This window comes from Corvus hawaiiensis, chromosome 14, assembly GCF_020740725.1.
Source record: "Corvus hawaiiensis isolate bCorHaw1 chromosome 14, bCorHaw1.pri.cur, whole genome shotgun sequence".
Classification (NCBI taxonomy): Eukaryota; Metazoa; Chordata; class Aves; order Passeriformes; family Corvidae; genus Corvus; species Corvus hawaiiensis.
Window position 1 is genome coordinate 1,211,365 of NC_063226.1, and position 22,506 is coordinate 1,233,870.

Consider the following 22,506-nt stretch of genomic DNA (forward strand, 5'->3'; position numbering starts at 1 on the left):
GAGCGGATCTGATTGAAAAATGCACGGAGATTGTCTGACAATACGCTCAGGGTCTCTCAGGATCTCTGCTGCAGAGCATCATAGCAGTTCTCACTGGATAAGCCAGAAGATACTAAATGTGATGGGTATTTAAGATTTGTTTTCAGAGCATAATCCTACTAATACTTTCCTCTCCATTTGTCTGATCGATGCAAACGTCACTGGAGCAGGCTGGTCAAAGCCTGCAGGATTGTTGGGTGGAAGTCATTGCCTCTGATCACACACAGGGACTTGGAGAGACAAGGAGCAAGTGATCAGGATTTCTCACAGTACCTTCTAAGAATGAAGCTGTGAATGAATGGGATTTGCTCAGGGTACTGGGCTTTATGGAGGGGCTGTCATGCAAGTCCTGTCTTCTGAAGGCTTGACTAAGCCCATGCCCATGTGGGCCTAGGGAATCTTCCCCGATATGTTTCTATTTAATATAAAAAGACCTTCCACCCCTTGGACATCAGTGACCAACAGCACTGTGTGCCAGCAGAAGGCACCTGGGGGCCTGTTGGAGTTTAGCTTAACTCTGCAGCATGGGAAAAAGGGCTTCCTTCAGCTTCTGTTGAACCAGCTGCAAATCATTTCCAGACAGTGATGCCTCCTACTTCTTGCATTGTGGGAAAGAGTAAATAATTGTCTCCTTTATTTTTCCTACGTGACATTCGTGATTTTATAGCCTCCTTAGGTATCTCTCTCCCAGGGGAAGGGAATCCCAGCCCAGGTAAGGGCTTCTTGGATGGGAGCCCTTTTGCAGCTATGTCCACATCTATGCTCTTTATTTATTGTTTCTGGCTGAACACGTTCAGAAGCTGCAGACCAAAGCAGAGCATTTCCCCTTTCTAACAGAAATATGCTGGGCAGTCCTGAGTGCAAATAACCTTCTCCACTGCAAGCACTGCCCATTTATTCCCTTTTTTAGTTCTGTTTCTATGGAAGAGTTGTTATTTCAAGAGAAGTTTTGATTTTTGCACCATGGCTCCCTAGTTTCTTTAAAGCCCCTTGTTGCCAGAAGCACTTTGAGGACTCAGGTGGGTTACATCAGCTGCATCCCCCTGATTCCCACACCAGGTAATCTGGTTTTGATGCTCCCCACAGGTACCTGCCCCGACAGACCAGCTAGATAAGGGACTCAGACAGGTGGCATCAATGCCTGTGCCTCAATCTTTGCCCCACATCCTAAATTTCTGGTTTTACACAGGCTCCACAATATCAGGAATCCAAGCACTCAGCAATTCTGATGGTGAGGACTCTGCGCTCACACAGGTGTATATAAAGATTATTTCCACCTTTAGATTGGAATAAAAATTGCACATGAGCCATCTGGGACTACCCAATCTATAGATTTTATTGAGCTAGAACCCTGTCTTCTGAAAAATCCCCGTTGTAAGGCTTTGATTGCATCTCAGAAGCTGCTAGAGGAATTGTATTTTAATGTGGTTTATTTTCCTCTCACGGCTCTCGGGAGGCACCCACCCACATGAGGCTATTCTAAATGATAGTGTCATTACATTTGAACCCTTTGTTAAAAGGGTGGTATTCGGCAATTGAATTCAGATGTTTAATTTTGAATTTTTATTTTGTTGCTGTGTAAGAATTAGGGTCTCTGCTGGTACAAACACAGCTTTCTAGTGAGCCTGGAGGTGTTGAAATGAAAATTAGAACTGTGCAAAGGCTTTTTGTTTTTTTTTTCTTTTTTTTTTTTAATGAGGTCTGTAAGGCATGGGCTTGAGTTTGCTGCAACATGAAAGATCAGTCCAGAATCACAGCAAAACCGGAGTTAAGCAGGGTTCCCAGACCCTGGCAGTGTGGGATCCTTGTGAATACTGCATGACCTGGGTGAGAGCAACCAGCTCTTGGTGACAGCAAATGCTGCCAGCTTCCCTTTCCCATGCTGTGCAGTCACAGGAGATGGTGGACTTTGGCACAGGGGTTTGGTAAAGTCCAGGTGAATTTTGGTGGTCATTAGGTTCTTTTGCACATGCCAGGGATGCCTGTGTTAGGATACAGAATCACAGAATGGTTTGGAAGGGACCTTGGAGATAAACCACTTCAACTCCCCCTGCCTGGGCAGGGGCACCTTCCCCAATCCCAGGCTGCTCAGAGCCTCCAGCCCTGCCCTGAGCATCTCCAAGGACGGGGCATCCACAGCTGCTCTGAGCAACCTGAGCCCATGCCTCACCATCCTCACAGCAAAGATTTTCTTCCTAACATGCAATTATGAATCTAATGCCTAAACCCACCCTCTTTCAGTCTGAAACCATGACCCTTGTCCTTTCACTCCATGCCCCTGTCCCAAGTCCCTCTCCAGCTCTCTTAGAGTTCCTTTAGGCACTGGAAGGGGCTCCAAGGCATCCATAAAGCCTTCTCCTCTCCAGGCTGAGCAGCCCCAGCTCTCTCAGCCTGAGCAGAGGGGCTGAGTCCTCTGAGCATCTTTGTGTCTCCTTTGTGTCTATGTCCTTCCTGTGCTGGGGACATTCTGTCTGGGACACCAAGGACTGATCATGTCCTGTGACCTGAAGCAAGTCATCAGAATGCCACTTTGTCCCTCAACACCTTTGTGTCGTTCCTCCAGACATGGGATTTTGCCCCCCGTGCTCCATCACAGCTGAGCAGGAGCAGTACAGACCCCGATCCCCCTCCTTGCATTAAGTCATGATTTGGAAAAGCAGCAAGTCCTGCTTTACTTCCCACACCTGGGTTATGAGATATCCATGTCTTGAATTGTAATTCGTTTTAATACAGACACATAAAACTTCCTGCCTTAAGACACAAAATGATCTGTAACTATTAGGGATTACAGTTGAATGTTCCTGTTGGGGGAGTTTGAATCCTAAGGCTGCTCAGGGGATTTTAATACTCTGTCTGGAACAGCTGGTGCCAGTGGAAGTGTGCTGGATGAGACAGGCAATGGGCCTTGTCTTATCTCTCATTCCTCTTTTCATATATTTTTATTTCCATCTGTGAGAGATGTGCCTGTGTTTCAAGATATGAGTCGAGAGCAGACAATGTGGATTATCAGTGGAAAGACTGAACAGGGAGGCAGGAGAGCCCAGGGAAGCAGGAATGCAGCAGGGAGACAGAGCAGAACTAGAGACCAGGAGATGGCAGAAAAAAAGTGAGGCTTTTGGTAGGCCCTGAGTGATGGAAGCAAGGGTATTGAATGGTGGAAAGGCAGAGGGAAAAAGCCTCCAAAGGGAGACAAAATGCTGGGGACAAGTGAAAACTGAGAAGGGAAGAAGTTTGTACTGGAGAGCAGGCACTAGACAAGAAACAGGCAAGGGCTGAAGGGGAGGAGAAACCAGCAGAAAACATCTGAGGGAGACACCATCCCTGCATTGCACTGGAAAATGTGCAAAGGGGAAGGAGCAAATTCCCTGTGTACTCCTGCAGCATCAGCCACAGATGCTAAATCGTGGAGCAGGATCATGATGCACATGTTTCTCTACAAAAAGTTTGTCTCCACCTTACAAAACTTTTCACTTAAGAGACAAGACAAACAGAAATGCAGACGTGGAGAAGGAAAAGTAGAGGATCATGAGACGATGGTCAGGACATGCAAGGCACCCTTTAAAATGCTCTTTGCAACACATGAACAGTCTCATTGATGTCTGTATTTCTATAGCACAAGCTGGCATCTTAAGAAATGGTTGGGGAGAACAACAAGGTGAATGTTTACAAAGACCCTGTGTTATCCTGAAGGGTAAGAAGAGGAAGTAAGAAAAGGTTTCCCGGGGAATAGAATAGCAGAGGTTAGCACCACTAGGCTAAAATGGTGAGTGTCAGCTTGGACTGGGAGTGATAGTTACTCATGGGGAGAACACATGGAGATGTTCAGATTGTGTTTGGTGCCACAGGGATTAGGGCTCTGGGAAAGCTGTACGAGGTGGTGATGTGGTCAGGAAAGGTGCTGATTTTGGCAGCAATATTCACTGTGAGCTTTAGTGCCTCAAGATCATGGAAGATGTCATGTTAATGGAGGTCTGAGATAATGAGAGTGCAGACAACAGCTCTGGTGATGTAGATGAATACAGAATGCAAGGGGACATAATGCAGAACTTTTAAAAATTCAGACAAGCTCTGGATGCGAGGCTGTGAGGGCTCCAAGGGGAAGCTGGGGTCTGAACAAGGTGCCTAATGACCAGCAGCACAGGGATGGCGTGAGGAGAAGGGAATGACCACGTGAGGGCAAGGGATGTCCTTGCCTTGAGGAGAGAAACTGGATCCACTGTCTCTGGAGGAAAATGAGGACAGCAGACGATGGAAAGAATAAGTTATCTGCCTGTGTGTGAGGAACATTCTTTTAGCACAGAAAAGATTCACCCAGGGCAAGAGAAGAAATAACTCTAATCACCACCCACCTGCTCCTCTCAGGCATCTTTGCTAATGCCTCACTTCAGTGTGGTGCTTCACCAGCTGAGGCAGACTGAGATGAAGAATTGCAATGCACAGCTCCTCCACTTACCCTTCTTTCATCCTCCAGAAACCTCTCCAACATCCAAGAGGAGGAATCTTGCAGGGTTATTGTTCATCCGTGGATGCAGAGTGCAAGTGTGCAGCGCAGCTCACAGCTGCTGAGACAACCTGTGCTTATCCCCAGCTGGGAAAACATCTGCTTAGCTGCTTGAAGAGGATGATCCTGTTGGTCATTTATGTTTATCCTGTGTGTCCCAGGACACTGTAGGGGAAGAGAAGAGAATCCTAAGCCATTAATTGTGATCATCAAAACCACAGCACTGGATTTTATTCAGCATCTGCATCCTCAGTTTGGCAGCCAAAAGTCCGTACCTATCCCTAAGGCAAAAGCCCACTCGGCAGTGCCTGTGCTTGTGCTGTGGGCTCACAATGGCTTTCAAGAGAGCTGTTCAGCAGTGCCCTTTTTAGGGCTGGGAAATGGTTAATACCTCTTGTATTTCTCTGCATACTTCCCACAGTGCTCTACTTTATGCAGTGTCATCCATCACAGTGTGAGCGGTGCTCGGCGATCCCCCACGCCAGCCAGGGCACCGCTGTGGTGCCTCAGTCCGCCTGTGTCTGTGCCCTGCCGTCCTCCTCACACCCATCCCCTGGGCTGCTCGGGGAAAAGACATCTCAGCCTGCCTCAGGAGCACCATTAAGGGAGAAAACAAGCTGGCAGATATCAGTTTTGAGCTGTTCTTATCTGATTTATTGTGAAAGTCACCTCTTTTGATTTAGGTGGTGCTGATAGTGAATGAGAAAACATGTGTTTCTAAAACAATGGCAATGAAAACATTTCTTGTCAGGGACTGTAGTTCATTGTCTTACTGCTTGAAAAGTAAAATATCCGGCAGGGAAGACACTGTGTCATCATAAAGCAAATGTGGATTATAGAATGCGACAATAACTTCACGGGTAATGCCCAGAGCTGCTTCTGAGCGCAAGTTATGTCGAGTGGTTTGTGCTCAGCAATTGTGTGAACCCCCTTCATCACCCAGAGGTCTTCCAGGACTGAGTTTCTACAGCTGAAAATGTGACACATCTGGCTGTGACTGATTCTTCATTTCATACTGGCTCTTGACCTGGGCTTCTCTCTAGGGAAGGATCCCCGTGGTTATGTTCAGCACCTCCTTGCTTCCCTGTGTTGCGTGGCCCTCACAAAAAACATCTCCACTGAGACAAATCTCAGGATACCTGAGCAGAAAAACCTCTTAAGAATCAGCTTTTGTGCTCTTTTACTGTCTGAGACAGAGCGTAACTTTGGCTTCGCTTCTCGGAAGGAGCTGCTGGTCTCGGTGCAGGCGCTTGGCAGCGCATCCCGCATCTCTTTGTCCCTCTCATTTTGCTGCCTGGGCTCCTCTCCCTGATTCTGTTTGACAATGTTTTCTTTCCCCATTTGGCAAGTCGGCTCACCTCTAAGCCTTATCATATTTAAATGTTTAACTGCGCTCAGACCTTAATTAAGAGTAGTAGCAGCAGCAATAGCTGTAGCTGTAGGAATGACAGTGATTTTTCCCATCTTAAATTTTAATGGCTTTTGTACGAGGCTTTCCAGAAAAGGTGATTAATGGCACCCAGAAAGGCTGAGGTAAATGTTTCTCCACGCTGATTTTTCGCCCTTTCTATTTGTGACCCCCTTTCTTGACATAAAAAACTAAAAAGTCCATTTAGAAATAATTCTGTGATTATATTTTTTTCTGGGGTTCAGTAGGCGCTTAATACAGCACTTAATATATGTGTTGAATGAGAGCTGATCTCTTAAAGACCCAGCTCTTGGTGGTCTCCATGCCAACTCAGCTTTGTTTTGAGCAGTAATTACTAATATTTTTGGTAATCTCCAAGGATTTGGTGGTTTTTGGAGACTAAGCTTCCCTAGGCTAACCTTTATTTTTTTCATCTCTTGTACCAGGCTGAAAGGAGTAGATGGACTTTCCATTTGATAGAAACATCTGTGCCTGAAGTTTTATTGTTTTAGGTTTGTAGAATGGGTCATTGAGTCATAAGATGTGAAACATCTGTTTGCATTTGCAGTGAGACACCTTATAGAGTTTCAGGACCAAGAAAAGAAAAGGGGGAAAAAAAAAGATAAAATCAAAAGATGTAAAAACCCTCAGGTCAAGTGGCAGCATCGTGATTATTCCCTCAGACAATATTTATTGTGGCTTGTAAGCGTGTCCACCAGGCGGTTAATTAGCAAAGTGTAGATATTTTCACACTGGAAGGAGGTGAATGCAATTCATAGCAAATCCTCCAAGATAAGCAGCAGACACAAAGGTGATTAAGCTGTCAATAAAGAAAAAACCCAGAGTGGGGGGAGAAGCAGGTGGATTTCAGTACCTGCCCGCAAACGAAACCTGTGCCGCAAGCAGGGAACCGTTTACGTCGATAATATTTGTTCTCCCGCAACGCCTCCGAGCTTTAGCCACGAACCAGGACCCCACGCCAGGCTGATCCCGAGCAAGGAATGCCTCTGCATTAAAGATCTCATGATTTAAACATCAGCCAGGAGACAGGAGATGGGCATGAGCAGACAGAGGAGCGTGTACGTGGTACCGGTGAGGACTGCTCAGAGCGGCGCAGGCTGGCCCAGCACGACCACAACCTGCCTGCTGTCATTTGCTCATCTTGTAAGCAACATGGCAAAGGCATTGGCATTTTGACAGTGCAGATACCGTGAAGAGACCTTCCCAATCATTAATTAAGCATCGGAGAGCCACAGCAGTATTACTACAATCTCGTTCTGCAATCAGGAGATCCGAGACGGCTTTGCAGTGCTGGGCTGGGTAGCCCAAGGCTACTTGGCTGCGCAGTGGCAGCATGAGGGGGTGAACCTTGCCATCCTCACTGGCATTCCCGTGCTCGCTTCTCCCAGCTGACTGCACAAAGAGATGATGATAAGAGGTATTTACTTCTATTTCAAAGCATGTGAACAAAGGCAGTAGCAAAAGCAAAACTTTAGATGACACAGGGAAGAAAAATTAGAATACATTTTTAGAATTATGGTATTGTCATCCTGAGTAGGAAAGAGCTCGGATCTGAGCTCCCAGGTTGTTTTTTTAGCTATGTAGGAGCAATTCTGCTTCCTCTTAGCTTGGCACAGTCTAAGATTAGCATGTGAGTGCCTCTGGCTTACAGAGCCTGCCTGTACACATGCCTTCTCTCTAGATCATCAAAGTACCGGCTCCAGGTTTGGACAGGTTATTTCAGATTATTGGGCCGTTCGTGTGGGGATGGACCTCTGTAAAACCAGAACTCTGCCCCATGGTGTCTCCCTCCCTAAAAGCAGTATGTGGTATGAAATCTATAATACTTTAAACATCTGTTTTTAGGCTGTGTCTAGTAAAGACAATAATCTTCGATGATTTTTATGTTGTCTTTCTGGAAACAGAATGTGTTTTCTATGGCTTATGACCACAATTCATTTCTAAGTGATTTTCTCTGGCCAATTTCCATTTATCATTTAAATAATCTAGGAACAAAGATGAGGTATTCTGAAAGAAGGTATATGACTCTGTAATCACTCTACCTTCATATCCCCTTTGAGGGGAATTATTAAAGATGAAATGACCTTCCTAGCTATCAAGCATTGCAATGTAACATGGATGGATAGTATGACACCCCTGACACAGAGCCAAAGGCAGGTCGAGCAGATCGTGCTGTACCTGGACCTGAAAATGACAGAAACTTGATTAAAATAAATGTGAGAAAGAAGTCTGAGAGTGATGGGAGCCCTCTGCTAGCTTGCAGAAGAGTGGGGAATCTCACTGTGATGTACGGCCGTTACTGTACTTTTCATTTGGACCATGATGAGGGAAATGTACCATTTTACTGTTCTCTCCAGCGTCCCTGTTCTGTTCTCTTTGTGCTCTTTAGGAGGAAACCATACCTAGCGGATGCCTGGAAAAAGTTGGTCACTGGCATCCTGTACAACAGCGTTTGACATCTGCAAAACTCAGTTTCCCCATTTGTTAGATGATGAGTACTGTACATCTCTTATATGAGCTGTTAAGAGCTTGGGTTGGTGAACTTGTAGCATGCTCCATCACACAAAACTACATGGAAAAATCAATATTCTATATTAGTGTGACTATTTATTTTTCCTCCTGAGACTTCTAGAGCAGTCAACAAGACGCTTTAGCACTTATTTGCTCAACTTTTGGGCTGAGAAACTTACATAAGATTTTTGCTTTTTATACTCCCAGGAGCTCTTATCACACTTCTTGGGTAGGCAGCCATCTGTGGCATGTAACACTGCAGAACAGTGTCTAACAGAACTGAAATTGTAGACGAAAGTCTGGAAAAGACTTTCATGTAGACCCTCAAACTTGAATTTGGCCAAGGGAAATTGATTTTGTTAGTTCTGTCAAGATTTTTGCTGTTGAGAAATGTGATGAGATATCTGAAGCGATGTGGAAGCCTTAATGGTCCCGTTGTAAGCTTCCTTGGAGACTAATTTAGGGTGTTGATAAATATGGATAGGGCCAAGGGGTCATACCTGACCTCCAACGGTGAGGACTTTGGCTTTAGCCACGGCTGGTGGCACTGTACGTTTATTCCTATTCTTTAAAGCAGCGTTCTACTCAGTGTGAGGGTTTGCAGAGGGAATATCCAAAGGAGCTCTTTTGTTTTAGATACCACATTCCTTTAAATAAGAAACATTGACCCTGGACTTTCAGGCAGAAAAATAAGCAGAAGAGATGACTAAGAATGCACTTCCTCAGATGTAGGAGAGCAGGGCCAGAGGCACAGCTCTGACAGGAGCCACGCAGCCCACGGGTCCGAGGGGAGGTGAGTGGCTCCACTCATCAGGTCCTGGCAGTGCCATCGGGATGCACTGGCTGCTAAGGATCCTGCTGACGGAGCAGAGAGGTTCTGAAGTCCTCTAACTTCATTTTCCGGTTCATCCTCAGGAACAGTTGTGCAAAGAGCATGATTTATCATGACTGTTATGGTGATCTACCTTGATTTAGTGGTGAAATTACAATGATGGATCATACTTAATTATGATCATTAAAAGACATCAAAAATGTAATCGGCTGTTCATCATATACCTTATAAAGGAAAAAAAATACCTCAGAATTTTAAAGATCAGGACTCTAGGTGTTGATAAAATTAGAATATGTTTTATTCATGCTGTGACACAGCGTTCTTTCTTCACTGATCTCCTTGTCCAGGCATTTAACTTCAGAGGCATTGGGGAAGGATTTGAATGAGACTTTAATGAAGTATAAACAACCATGGGTCCTGCTTTTTCCATGGGCCCTGTGGGGTGCAGGTCGTGCCCCACGTTAACAAAATCCGCTGGGCTCCATCCATGGGGACAGCTTGTGCAGCAACACAAGCTGCAGATCAGCACCTTGGTACGAGCTGTTTGGATTCTGGAAAAGCAGATTTGCCCCCATTTGACCTTGATTAAAGTCCAGTACAGTTTAATGAGGCAACATAAAATGCAAGTCAAATGCTCAATAGGGAAAATCTTGTCAGACATAAGGAACAATTGGGATCAAGTCAGTCAGGTCTTCCCTGGGCTTTTAATGACCTGTTAGATTCAGCTTTAGTGAGGATTTTATAAAAAAAAAATAAGTGATAATGACTGAAGGGAGCATCATTAGTATTGGAGTGAGATGGCTAACGGCTGCAGGTTGCTCGCAGGTGTCAGAGAAGAAAAGTTGCTCCCTAGGCAGTGGCTTTGTGATCCCCCCAAGCACTGTTAGTGGCACTGCAGGAGTGCCCATCAAGGTTAATGGAGACGAGGCCCCCTTTGTGCCAGGGAGCCATGGAATGTGTGCAGAGGAGAGGGAAAGGGAAGAGCTCAGCTCTGGCATCCCTCCCTTGGTGCCAAACCCACTGAGGGGAGTTTGGCAAGATCCAGGGAGGAACCATATGGCTGAAGGCAGAGACTGGAGCATTTGATAAATATTACTATTAGAGTGTGTTACTCGTACAGTTCAGTGCCACAACAGGAAAGGAAAGGTGTGCTTTGATTGTGGTCTGTAGCTATCTGAGCAGCAAACCTTTTTGTTGGACACTTCTGCCCAGCAAAGTGCAGGAGTCCATCCAGGGAGCTGAACACAGACATATCTGTCTGTGACAGTAATTAACGTTGGCACCATTTACTACATTTCCTTTGGATCCTCAGAGTCTAGCTATGAGCAAATCAAAGCAGGATACATTTTCCAAGAGGTTTGCTTTGATTGAAAAGAGAATTCAGGGAAGTCCAGTGGCCTCTATTATACAGCACTCCAACTCAGATGATTGCTTATCCTATTTGGCTCTAAAACCTGTAACACATTATCATGCCCCAGTTAACAGATGGCAAACTGAAGACCAGAGATGTGCCCAAGGTCGTACAAGGTTGGGAGCCTCAGAGGGTGTGGAAAACATCTGGTAATTGCATGTTGTAGTGAAATGATGCCACAGAGGATCTCTGCTGGTGGTCAGCAGGAGCAGCAGGGAGGGTCCCTGTGAGGTCTTTCACCCTCATGGAGGTGCTTGCTGTGGCAAGAGAGAACTGGGTGCCATGTGCAGGTGTTGCTGCCTTCACTGAACAACAGACACATGTCAAACCCAGAGGGACAGCAGTGGCTCATTTTTTGCCCTTCTTCAGGGTGAGACTCTGGCTCCCCTTGTACTTGGGGCATGAGCACCCTCGGCCCCAGAGCTGACCTAACGTGCACGAGGAGGACCAGCCACTTTTCCTCCCTTCTGAGACAGGTCTGAGTCTTGGGCTGGGAGCTGAGGTGGGGCATTCATGAGGAAGCTGGTGTGGAGGAAGGACCATCACAGTGTGGTGGGCCTGACTCAGATTGCTCCTTTCTAGAGCCGAGAAGGGTTGGATTTTAATCTTCTCACTGCAGTAATCCAGGTCCCAGCCGGTGGCTGTACAGCAGGATTTTGACCTTTTAGTCTAGAAAAGCTCCACTTCTTGCCAAAAGGGCAAATTCTTACAAGTATGTTTCCTTCTCTCCTGTGGTCCTGGTATGCACGTGCCTCACTCTTTGTACTAAGAGCAAAGTGTTTCTGCAGAGACAATTGAAAGAAATTAAGAATGGCACATCATGATCGTTTATATCACGTGTATCTCAGAAAGTTCATCAATTCATATTACATTAGGGAATATGTAAACTAAATGTGCACTCATTTGGCATAGTCCTCAGAGCAATTATTCTTCAGTTGATTTAGTACACTTGATAAAAATAAAGGTTAAGGAGGATGTTAATTTGGGATTTTTTTTTTTTTGCTGGTTTTTATAAAGTATTAGAATGCAGATTAATTCCAGACTTTATAATACCGCATCCAACTTGCTATCATATAAAAATAACTTGCATAAATCAGGGAAGCGGGCCTGATCCTTGTGCTCAAACACTCTCAGGGAATTTTGACATTGACTTCTATAGGAGCAGGCCCAATGTCAAAACCTAGATATAACATGAATCCGTGCCAGACACGTTAGAGCTCTGCTAGGAACATCCTCATTGGAGCATAATAATATGTGAGCGAGAGACACACACTGTGAGCACTCCTGGGGTTGGGGGCCCTGGGCAAAATGTTGGTGGCAGAACTAATTCTAGTCTGAGGAAATGAGAAAGCCAGTGTCGTGAAATGTTGCTGTTTCCAAATCTCAGCCCATCAGACTACCCAAGACCTACATTTTTCTCTCCAATTTTGGAGGTGGGGGAGTGTTGGCAGGACATCCTCCGGAGACAGTGAAAAGAGATAAAACTACTGCAGATTTTTTTTTTTCTCTGAGTTCAAGAGAGAGGAGTGAAAAACCTGCCAGAGCTGCCCTAAAATTGCTAATGAAAGAGAGTGAGAGAGGCATTCGCTTCAATATGCTCAGCCAAAATGGGATTTTCAAAGGAGTCTGGATAAAGACATCAGACACAAAGAAATCAGTACCTAATAAAAGAACTTACCTGAGTCAATCCTGCTGATTGGCTTCAATAGCAGACATGTGGGTGTTGAAGCAGAATTCACTGCAGAAGTTTAAAAAAAAAAAAGAATGAAGACGAAAAAGAAAAATAACATGCAAGTAGTAGGGAATGCTAATAACACGAGTGGGAAAGGGTCCTGCCTCTGCAGGGTTAAGACACTGCTTCACAGCAGCTGGGAGGAGTGGTGGTAGTCTTCTCCCTCAGGAATAAATCAAGCCTCTATCCTGATGTGGATCTGAGGGCAGACGAAGTGAAGGAAATCTCCCCAGAAGAAAAATAGGATTATAGAAGTATTGAATAAGGAATTACATGGGAGATTTCAGTGTAGAAAAATGGGGTTACATATATAAACCTGTGGCTTAGTTCAGAAAACTCTTATCTGTGGGCTTCTGACTGAGGGATGGCACGTCTTCATTCTGTTTTACTGCCACTCCCTGTCACTGGTGCTGTGGGGACAACCCTTGTGTCCCTAGAGCTGCCTCAACCCATCACAGCCACGGGAAAAGGCTTTCTCCATGAATTTTTCCCCATGCACTGACCCCCCACCCCTGGTGCATTTGGGGTTTGCAGAGAGCCCATCCTCCCTGGAAAATCCCAACAGCAGCCACGCAGTGCCAGGAAGAGTCGGGAACCTGCACACAGGGAGCGAGAGTCCCTTGCCATCCTCTCCCCATTCCTTGGCATTGCCAGCCCTGAGGAATCTGCTCCTGAGAGTGCTCTTAACAACTGTGTCTGCAGAGGGGTGGGAAGTCAGCTCTTCATTTCATCCTTTCTGCACCCCCCTTCTGGGCCGGGGGCTTGCGGACACGTGTACACAGGCAGGAAAGATTTTATTTTGCTCCTTTCACATAGAGTCTGTTTGGATTTGTATATGTTGGAGACAGCTGGATTCATGAGACGTGCCAAGTTTCAGCCATCCTTGGTCCAAATCCTGTTGAACCATGTGCACCCAATTCTCCTCCCTCCCCGGCGTTCGGAGGAGCGGGGGAAGCGCTGGAACGCCGAGCGAGCCTCGCCTTGGCTGGGGGAACAGGCGCTATAATTAGGCACAGATCTTCCTCTTCTGTCCTAAACACAATGATCCCAGGATTTATTTCTATCATTTGCGCATGCCTGGGTGTTTTTCGGTAGCGCTCTCCAAGTGTAGGCCTGAGGGGTTCCAGTGAGGATGGTTGGGAGCTCTCATCTGCACGGGGGCTTTGCTTCATATTATCAGGCAGCACAGGCGGGCCCACGGCGCCTCACTGCCATTAAGCTCATTTTTTGGACCAATGAGTAAAACTACACTTTTCTACATTTTTGGAATAAGAGAAGCATGCTGAGCTGGAGTTCTCAAGATGCCAAATATGATTTCACAGCCACTATCCAGATAGAATTGCCCTTTAACATCATCCAAGAAGTTCTTATACACAAAAATTGTTCTGTCATACATAAAATGGCCCAAGTAATTTGGATGAGTTATTTAATAAACTTTGCCTTGCTGCAATCCACGAACAATTTATGATGTTCTTGAATTTCCTCATAATTCAGTTATTTCTTGCTAGATAAGTCGGACGAATAAGTTTTGGCCTGTTGACTGCATGTAAGTGATTAATTAATTGCATATTTCTGGATGCTGGAGTTTAAGTGTATTGGTCAGTTTAATTGGATCAGTAGGCCACATGCTGTAATTATGTTCTCAGGGTGGTTGGATGCTTCTCCTTGAAAGAATCCTCCAAGAATAAAAATTCCTGATCAAGCATTTAAAGCAGGCATCCTGGCTGAAATGCCAGGATGCAGGCAACCACAAACTCAATCAATTACGTGAGTGCTATTGGCATCCCGGAAAGCGAAGTGCTGCATTGTGCAAGCCTTTTTCCAAAAGAGAATTCCAGCTCCAGAAAATATTCATAGAAGTATTACCTAATAATCACTTTGCCAAGCTCACTCCTGCCAGCAAGTTCAGTTGTTAAAACACATGTAAAGTACAAGCTCAACTGAAGCAAATTTCTATGAAAATTATGTACAGCACATGCTTTCTTCCGCTCTTCTGAGCTCTCACAGTGCTGATATTAAAAGGATCAGCAACATCTCTCTTTGCACCCTGTTTATTGCAGTTTTATGTAACCTGAATGCCGCGTTCATCCTGGCTCTGTCATTAATTTTAAGCTAGGTCAAATTCATACATATTAGATAATAAGCATTTTTAGTCCCCAAATGTGTGCGTTAATTAATTTTATTTCATTCAGAGTAATTGTCCTTATAACTCTGTGCTCATTAAAAGGAGAGGTTGAGAATCCTCCTTTGTGCTAGGCTTAATTTGGGTGGAAATCACAGAAGCTGCCTTATAACTTCTCTGTCAATGTAGATGAGTTCTGACTTGCAGGCAGCCCCCCTCCTCCCCACCACTATTACTGACTCAGGAATCATTTCCAATTCCTCAGTGTAAGCACACATCACTCTAAGGAGACAGAAATTCCACCCAAAGGAGTGGAAATAGCCAGGAAGACCTAGTCTTGTGTATTTTCCTTTTGAAAGATCAGAGCACGTTGTACTGAATGGAAATACCTGTGATGAAGAGGCTGCTAGAGGGCCACCTCCCCATGTCCTCATCGTCCAGTTCACTTGTCCAGGGGCAAACTGTCCTTCCTGGTGGGCACTCAGGGTCTCTTACAGCGCACGTGCCCTATGCGGGGGGTTTCCAATGTGTGACTGGCAGCACATATACAGGTGATAGACTACAGTTTATAAGCAGCTCATGGGTGATCAGGCAGACTTGTTGAATTTGGTAAGGATTCTGAACCTGTTTTTGTTGGTTTCTTATTTTTTTGTTTTGTTATCTAGTGTTTATTAGCAGGGCTTGCGTGCCCCAGACTTGTCTTTTCTCAGTGTCAGCCACTTGAGCCTTGAGACTGCTGCTGCAGTTGCTGTTCATTAAAAACCCATTTGTCATTCATTAGGAATTTGTAAATGAAGGCTGAACAGGCTGGTCTCTCCTCCAGCACTGGTGGTGCTGGACATCTTTGCGTCCCCTTGTGTTTCTCACTCATTTTTACTGTGAGAGAGGGGCTCTTTAGGGGTTTTGATGTGGAGCCATTATTTGAGATGTTGGATTTATAGAGGAGGTGTGATTCAAGCTGATCTCTCACAGATCACAGCACAGGATGAAGATGCTCAGCACCTGCTGGGCTGGCAAATATCCCCTGGTGAAAGGCTGCTCACAGCTTCTGCCTCCCGTCCCCCCAGTTTTCATTTGCAGTTGACATCTTTCCTGAGTTGACCGGACATGTAATACCGAATAACATATTTTAGCTCTGAGCTAGCTACTTGAGGTGTGTCTAAAAAATGTATGAAGCACCGGCCTGGGTCCTGGCTTCTTCGGTGAACTTCCGAAGATGTGATCAGTGAGGAAGCACTTGAGGAGGAGGCAGTCCCAAAGGGAATGTGTCCCTCCCAGAAGGTGATCCTTAGGGAATATAGCAACTCAACCTCTCTTATAAATACATCATTTCTCCTCCTCTGAAGAGGGCAATAGGATGTGCAGGATGTCCTGGTGATCATCAGGCATGCACAATTCCCTGGCCGAAGGAGAAAAGGCAGTTTAAAACCAAAGGGGCTTGAGGAGGCTTCTCTTCCAGCTAAAGGACTTTCACAGAAAGTGTCTCTGATGGCACTGCACAGGGAGCCCGCCTTTCTCTAGCCCTCTTTAGGGTTTTTTTTTCACCATTTTTGCAATGCTGATCTTCTGAGCTAATGTCTTGAATTCCTCTGCCTGGTAATGCAGCGTGGTCCTCTGAGACCCCTGGGCCTATTTAATTTCATGCACGTGTAAGATACCTTTTCCCTTTTGGCACCATGATACCAGCTGCAGTCACTTTAAACACTGCCAGTCAATCCTAGTTATCAGAATCTGTACAGGGGACAGGAGGAGGGAGAAGATAATGGATTTGCCTTGAGAGCTCATCTAGAGATCCAGCCCTACGCAGCAGACTGCCTATGTAATGTATTACTTTTTAATAATGTAAATATATTAACATTAGAGCGGTCTTCTCAATCTTCAATACCTAAACATTACATCACTATCAGGAGCAAATGTAATTAGGTATCATAAATATGAAAAATATTGGGACATTAACATAAAGAGCACCAATAAGTTGCTTTGCTTGTCATGTAATTGAAAAGCATTAAGGGTTCACCATGCTGCGCGCGGAGAGCAGGGATCAAGCCTAATGCGAAGGGACAGCTCCGGTATGCAGAGCCTCACCCGAAATAACTTCACAGGGACACTCTCAAGGGTTTTTTAGGTCTGAAAGTCAACATTTCTGTGAAGTTGATTAGTGCTTGCAAGCGCTCTGTGCTATTTTCTAATCAGTGACATTCGCTCTCTTGGTTATTTAATGGTATTAGCAGCAGCAAAAGTGGAACCATTTGTTTCAGGCCAAGCAATCATAATCCTGCTCACTCTGGATGCTGGTATTTAAGTATGCGTGGGATGCTGTTTTCATCCCACACTCCTCTTCTGTAAGATTTCTGCTTTGCAAAGTTTTCCAGTCTCTTGGTCTTCTGCTTAGCACCCTCCAGGTAAGCCTGGAATTGAAGAAATGTCAACCATTTTAAGTAAGGTATAATGCCAAAATGACAGATGAAGATTTTAAACTTCCAAAGCAAAAAGGAATTATTTAGCATGGCTCTACTGGGAGTACAGACTTGTGCTGAGAAAAAATGGGATGCTTTGAATGACTTTCTGGCAAGGAAATCTGTGGAATAGCCCAAGAGGGAAATGTTGAGTCCTTGTTGCTGGGATAGGTTAGATCCCCACTAAAGACACCTAATCTTGTCTGAAAGACAGGTCAGTGGTGCCTTCCCAGTCAGCTGTGCATGGGATTTTCTAGGCTGGTCATGAGCTCCTTAGAGCCCCAGTTTCACATTCTCCATGTGCAGAGGGAAGGCTTGGCTCCACACTCAGTGAGGACAGGATTCTGAACCGACAGCTACATCCTCATGGCACAGAGAGGAAACGGAGTGGTGCAGCGTGACTGTGTGCAACCAGCAACAGTGTCTGGCTGAGATAAGGCTGTCCCTCCTTCTCCCCACCCTGTGCTGTCTCTCTGTGCCAGGTTTCTGAAGCACCCACTGTTTCCCTACCTGCTTCAGCCCACGGACACACAGCAGGGATGTGATAGCGTGCGGGGTCAGCCTGGGTTTGCAGGGAGCACCTGCGGGGCTGAGCAGGGTGTGGGGTTTTCCTGATGTGGAACACCCCTGAGCTCAAGCCTTGTCCTGAGCTGCTCAGAACAAGCAAATCCAGCCAAGAGGGCATCCAGTGGGCCTGGGCTTGCTTGGGCTTGGAGAGACAGAGGGCTGGCAGGGGGTGCTCCCTTGGGTGCAGGGTGGGAGGGGACCCTGAGACTGGTGGCAGTGGCTGCTCCAAAGTAACCTGTCACTGGCAGTTCTTGCTTTGTCTCCTGAAATTATCCTTGTTCTAGGTTTGGATGCCAAATCCTCTCTCACCTTCATCTCTTTTTCTTTCTGTACACACCTTGTTCTCTAATTAGTTGAATTTCTGTCTCTTCTTTGCTTCTACTTTAGTTCTTTTCCCAGCTCTGCTCTTAGATCTCGCTTTTCTTTACTTTTTGTCTGCCCTCTCATGGCTGGATATTTATTTGCTTATTATAATTTCTCCAGTGGGAAAGCCTTTTCCGCACCACATCTTGTAGACATCAGAGGATCTTCTCGGCCCCTTTCTGTCCTCCCCTTCCCTGTGCCAGCGTTTTTCCTTTGCTCTCTCCCCCTCTGCGAGTTGTGCTGTTGCTCTGCTCTCACTGCCATGGTAACTTCAAAAAGACACGGCCATTTGATATAGCAGGCAAAGGAGAAGTCCACAGGAGTGTGTGCGTGCGTGTGGATGTGTCAGGGGAGGAAAGGGAACATCCTTTTCCTTTCTCTTTTCATTTTTATGTTCAAAGCATTTCATTACAGCTGCTGGGAGGAGGCAGGCCAGCTCGCTGTGAGACAGGAGCCATGGGCCCCATCCTGCTCCCCGTTTTGGGGCCGGGGATGCTCAGCTGCTCCCCGAGCCTGGTTCCTGGCTCTGCAGCAGCGGGGAGGGAAAAAAAAGAGGCAGCAACATCTTAAAAGTCTAAATCATAGTAAGGAATAGTTCTGCTCCTCAGGGGAAGCATATGGGGCATTAGGAACTCTTTCCCCAGCTTTCACATTTATACTTGAAAGTTAACAGTGAAGGAAAACAAACACAACACTTCAAACCACACGAGCCATGGGGGATGCGAGGCTGCAGCAGCTGCTGGGGTGACACCAGCAGCAATCGCAGCAGGACTGGACCCACCAGGGAAGGGAGTGGGGGGGGAGCTTTCCCTGAGCTTTTGGGCTGAAGGGGAGGCAGTGAGGCAGAGGTTTCTCGGGGGTATGGTCCCAGGTAAACTTGCTAATTCCAGCTGGGAGCGCAGCACCCCGCAGCCAGACCCTGGGGCTGTGGAAGGAGTGGTGGAGGCTACGGCTGCTGCTTTCAGCCCCATCCCTACAGAACAGGCAGCACCATCAGCACATGGAATCTCAAAATCAGAATCATAGAATCACAGGTTCACAGAACAGTTTGGGTTGGAAGGAGCCTTAAAAATTGCCTCTTCCACCCTCCCTGCCACGGGACCAGGTTTCTCACAGCCCTGTCCAATCTGGCCTTAAATGCTTCCAGGGGCTTCCCATCTCTGCCCTGCCCCGCTGCCGGCAGTAGTACCCTGGGTACTGTGATGTGTGCCCAGAGCTGGCTGTGGAGGAGGAGCCAGAGCTGGAGCTGGGTTCCTGGGGTATCTGGCAGCAAAGGGCCCCTACAGCCCTGGGAAATACAATTACTGTTTTGGACTCGTCATATATTTTCTCCACAGTCTCATTTTGAAAGCAGTAATGATCTTTTCCTCTCCCCTGGCTGCTGGGAAGTAGCTTGGGGAATTGCAGAGAGGGGTTGTGGGAATGGCTCCTGCCTGGGAGCACAGGGGTGCCAGCAGTGAGGAGGATGAGGAGGAGACTTCTGCTTCCCCTAGCTTGTTACCAAAAGCTAAGAAAAAATAATAACTGGAGAAATGTCTCTGTGTTGAGATGTTTGTCTGTCTCGTTGAGCTGCTGGCAGGAATCAGTCCCATCAGTCCCAAGCTGTGGAGAAGAGAGGTGAAGCCTAGAGCACCATGATGGGGTTGCAGGACCACGGGAATCCTTGTACCACCAAAAGCAGGACTGGAACATGCCCATGGTGGAGGCAATGCAGGCATGGAGTGATCCCAGTGCAGGCAGGAGCAGGCTCATCACTGCTGGGCTGGCACAGCTGTCTTTGCAGGAGGTAGGGTTGAAAGCAGCTTTTCTGCTGCATGGAACTGGGGAAGAACAAACCCAGTGCTCCACAGGGACGGAGGAGGGGATTCTCTGCAAAGGTTTCCTTGTATAAATACCCTCCTGTGGCTTTTAATATGGATGGGGAGGAGGGACGAACAACCTGGGCCAGCAAAGCTAACACCTGGTTTTCTAATCTGTGAAAACCAAGCAGGTAAAGAATAGAGGGAGGAAAAGAGCAAACAGTGGTGACCTCGCCATGAATCTTGAAGGAGCAGAAACAGGTCCCTGAAATGATGCTCTGCCCTGCTCACCTGTCCCTGTCCCCCTCACACAGCTAGAGCTTCGTAGTGCACCTTTAATGACTGCACGAGGGACGGGGTGGCTGCTGACGAAGCAGGATGTGGTTGAAACCTGTTCCCTGGCGCAGTGAGAACTCACTCAGGTCTGTTATCTTTATCGTGATGGCATCATGGCCTGGCTGTACTCATGCAGTCTCTACTAATGTCATTTGCACGACATGATCAAGTTACCCACGAAAGGGTTTGCCCAGGTGCATGTGTTCCTGCTCCTCGGCTTGGTGGCTGCCCTGGGCTCTCACCAAGAAGGGGCAGCTCGAGACGCGCCGGGAAAAGTGCAGTCAGCCTTCTTGGTTGAGAGAAACAGAGGCAACCCTGGCCAGGTAGGGCAGGCTGGCCCCAGGACTGGACATTCCATGTACCTCATGCAGAGTCTGAGTTCAGCTGATGTGGTGCAGGCAGGAACAGGGCCACGGAAACTCCTTGGTCTTGGCTGTGCATCCTTGAACGGAGTTGCAGAGCTCCCTGGAGAGGTGAGAGCTGATGGGGACAGTCCCAGAGGGAAAATTCAATGAAAAAAGATGGAAAGAGAAAACGGGATTAATACTGGTTTGGTTTTCACCTGAATGCATTAAAAAAATTGGAGGAAACTTGTAAATGAACTGATGTTTTTAGCTGAAAAGACCTGAAAGTCTGCTAGTGATGGCTTTGACTTTTGTTTTTATTTTGTCTCTAAGCAAATAGCAGACGTGTTTTGATGCTTAAGCTCATTTATTTTTGTTGGAAAGGGTGTTTGGCTGTTTGGTTTTGTTTTCCCTGGCTTTATATTGGAGAGGAAACATCCTTGATGGAAATGTGTGATCCAGGAGGGAATCTGTGAGTCTGACACCAAACACATCTTTTCAGTACAAAATGTCTCCAGCACCACAATCCTGGGTTGATTTGCCACTCTTGCTGGGCTGCAGACAGAGTGTTCAGCTGATCAGAGCTGTGCAAGCACACCCACCACCGCACACACCGGTGCTCATAAACTGACAAACAACAACAAACCAGGGCTGGTTTTCCTTCCCGCAGCCATTTGTTCTTCCCCCCTGCCCAGCTCCAGCACCTGGTGTGAAAATCAGCCTGTCTTACCCAGAAACACCTTCACCCTTATCACCTCTCGCTCTCGCTTTGTTTTCTCGCTGCCTTCCCCACTCTCCCCTGGCCTGAAGCCCCCCCAGCCCCAGCAGTGCTCACATCTGCCCAGCAGCCTTGGGACTTCTCTGCATCTGTGGGGCTGCAAGGAGCTGGAGCAGGGTGGGGCAGGGGATGAAGTGCTCTCAGCCCATCCTGGAGGAGCAGACTGGATGAGATGGAACTGTCGGGCCTGCTGATGTGGTTTGGGGGGCGGCGTGGGGGAGCTGCTGCTCGTGCTCCAGCACAGCAGCTGCAGGAGGATCTGCTCCCCCTGGGAAAGCACAGGCTGGGAGCAGCTCATCAGCCTCCTCGTGGGCATGCACCGGGATGGAGGGTGCCCGTGTGCAGGGAGCAGTGGAGGCACACTCGGGGATGAAGGTGTCCGGAGGTCCCGCTCGCGCCCAGGGGCCGGGCAGCTGGGAGGCTGCTCAGCCTCTCCTCGTGGGATGGCTGCGAGGGGCTGCAGTGGCCGAGCACTGCCAGCACAGGGCTGCTCCCAGCAGCACTCACCACAAACCTTCAAGTGCAAGAAGCACCACGGCGCTGCCCTTCTCTGCTCCCTGTTTTTTGGCCACCCTTTACTCGTGGCTGTGAGATCCTGGTGGGGTTGGTCTCGCAGGGAAAAGCTCAGATGAGCTTCTTGTTGCTGGAGCAACGCAGAGCAGTGTGAGCAGCCCCGAGTACCCGGTTCCTAAAATCCTGCTCCAGCATTAAAGCCCTGTGGTATTTATGAGGCAGCGCTGCAGGGACACACACAGACACCTCTGCCTGCTCCCAGTCCTGCCCATCATCCCGGCACCTGCCACACCTGGAACACACAGAACCCAAATTCTGCTCCTGGGGGAAACAAACCCACACATCTATACTCATACAGCTTGGGAAAAAATAAATTAAAAAAATAAAACCCCAAAAACACAAAAAAGGGGTGTTTTAAATTGAGCTCCTATTTTTCCAAACTTCTTTTCTCTTTGTCCTTGAAGAAAGTCTCTTGGTTTCCCCTGGTTGCTGAGAATGAATTTCCTAGCAGGGACACCTTGTCAGCTTTTTTTCTTGGGCTTGAATTCAATGTTTCAAATGAAATGCCTCTTTTAGTCTCATCTACTTCATCTACAAGAAGAAGGGTGAAAAAATCTATTTTCTTTCTTCTTTTTAGAAGATTTCCGTTTTCCCTCCAAGTGGCCTTATGGCTTCTTTTAAGAAATTATATAACAAATTGTGAAAATCTGGAAGGGAGCTGGTAGTTTGATTTCTTTAAGACTCTCCCTTCTGCCACTAAGACAAAGAAAGGG

At 46.9% G+C, this 22,506-nt stretch overlaps 1 long non-coding RNA gene across 1 annotated transcript in view; it reads left to right on the forward strand.

Annotated features, from left to right (window-relative positions):
* LOC125333318 overlaps positions 1 to 22,506 on the forward strand; it is a 106,033-nt gene that overhangs the window by 50,972 nt on the left and 32,555 nt on the right. The window lies entirely within an intron of this gene.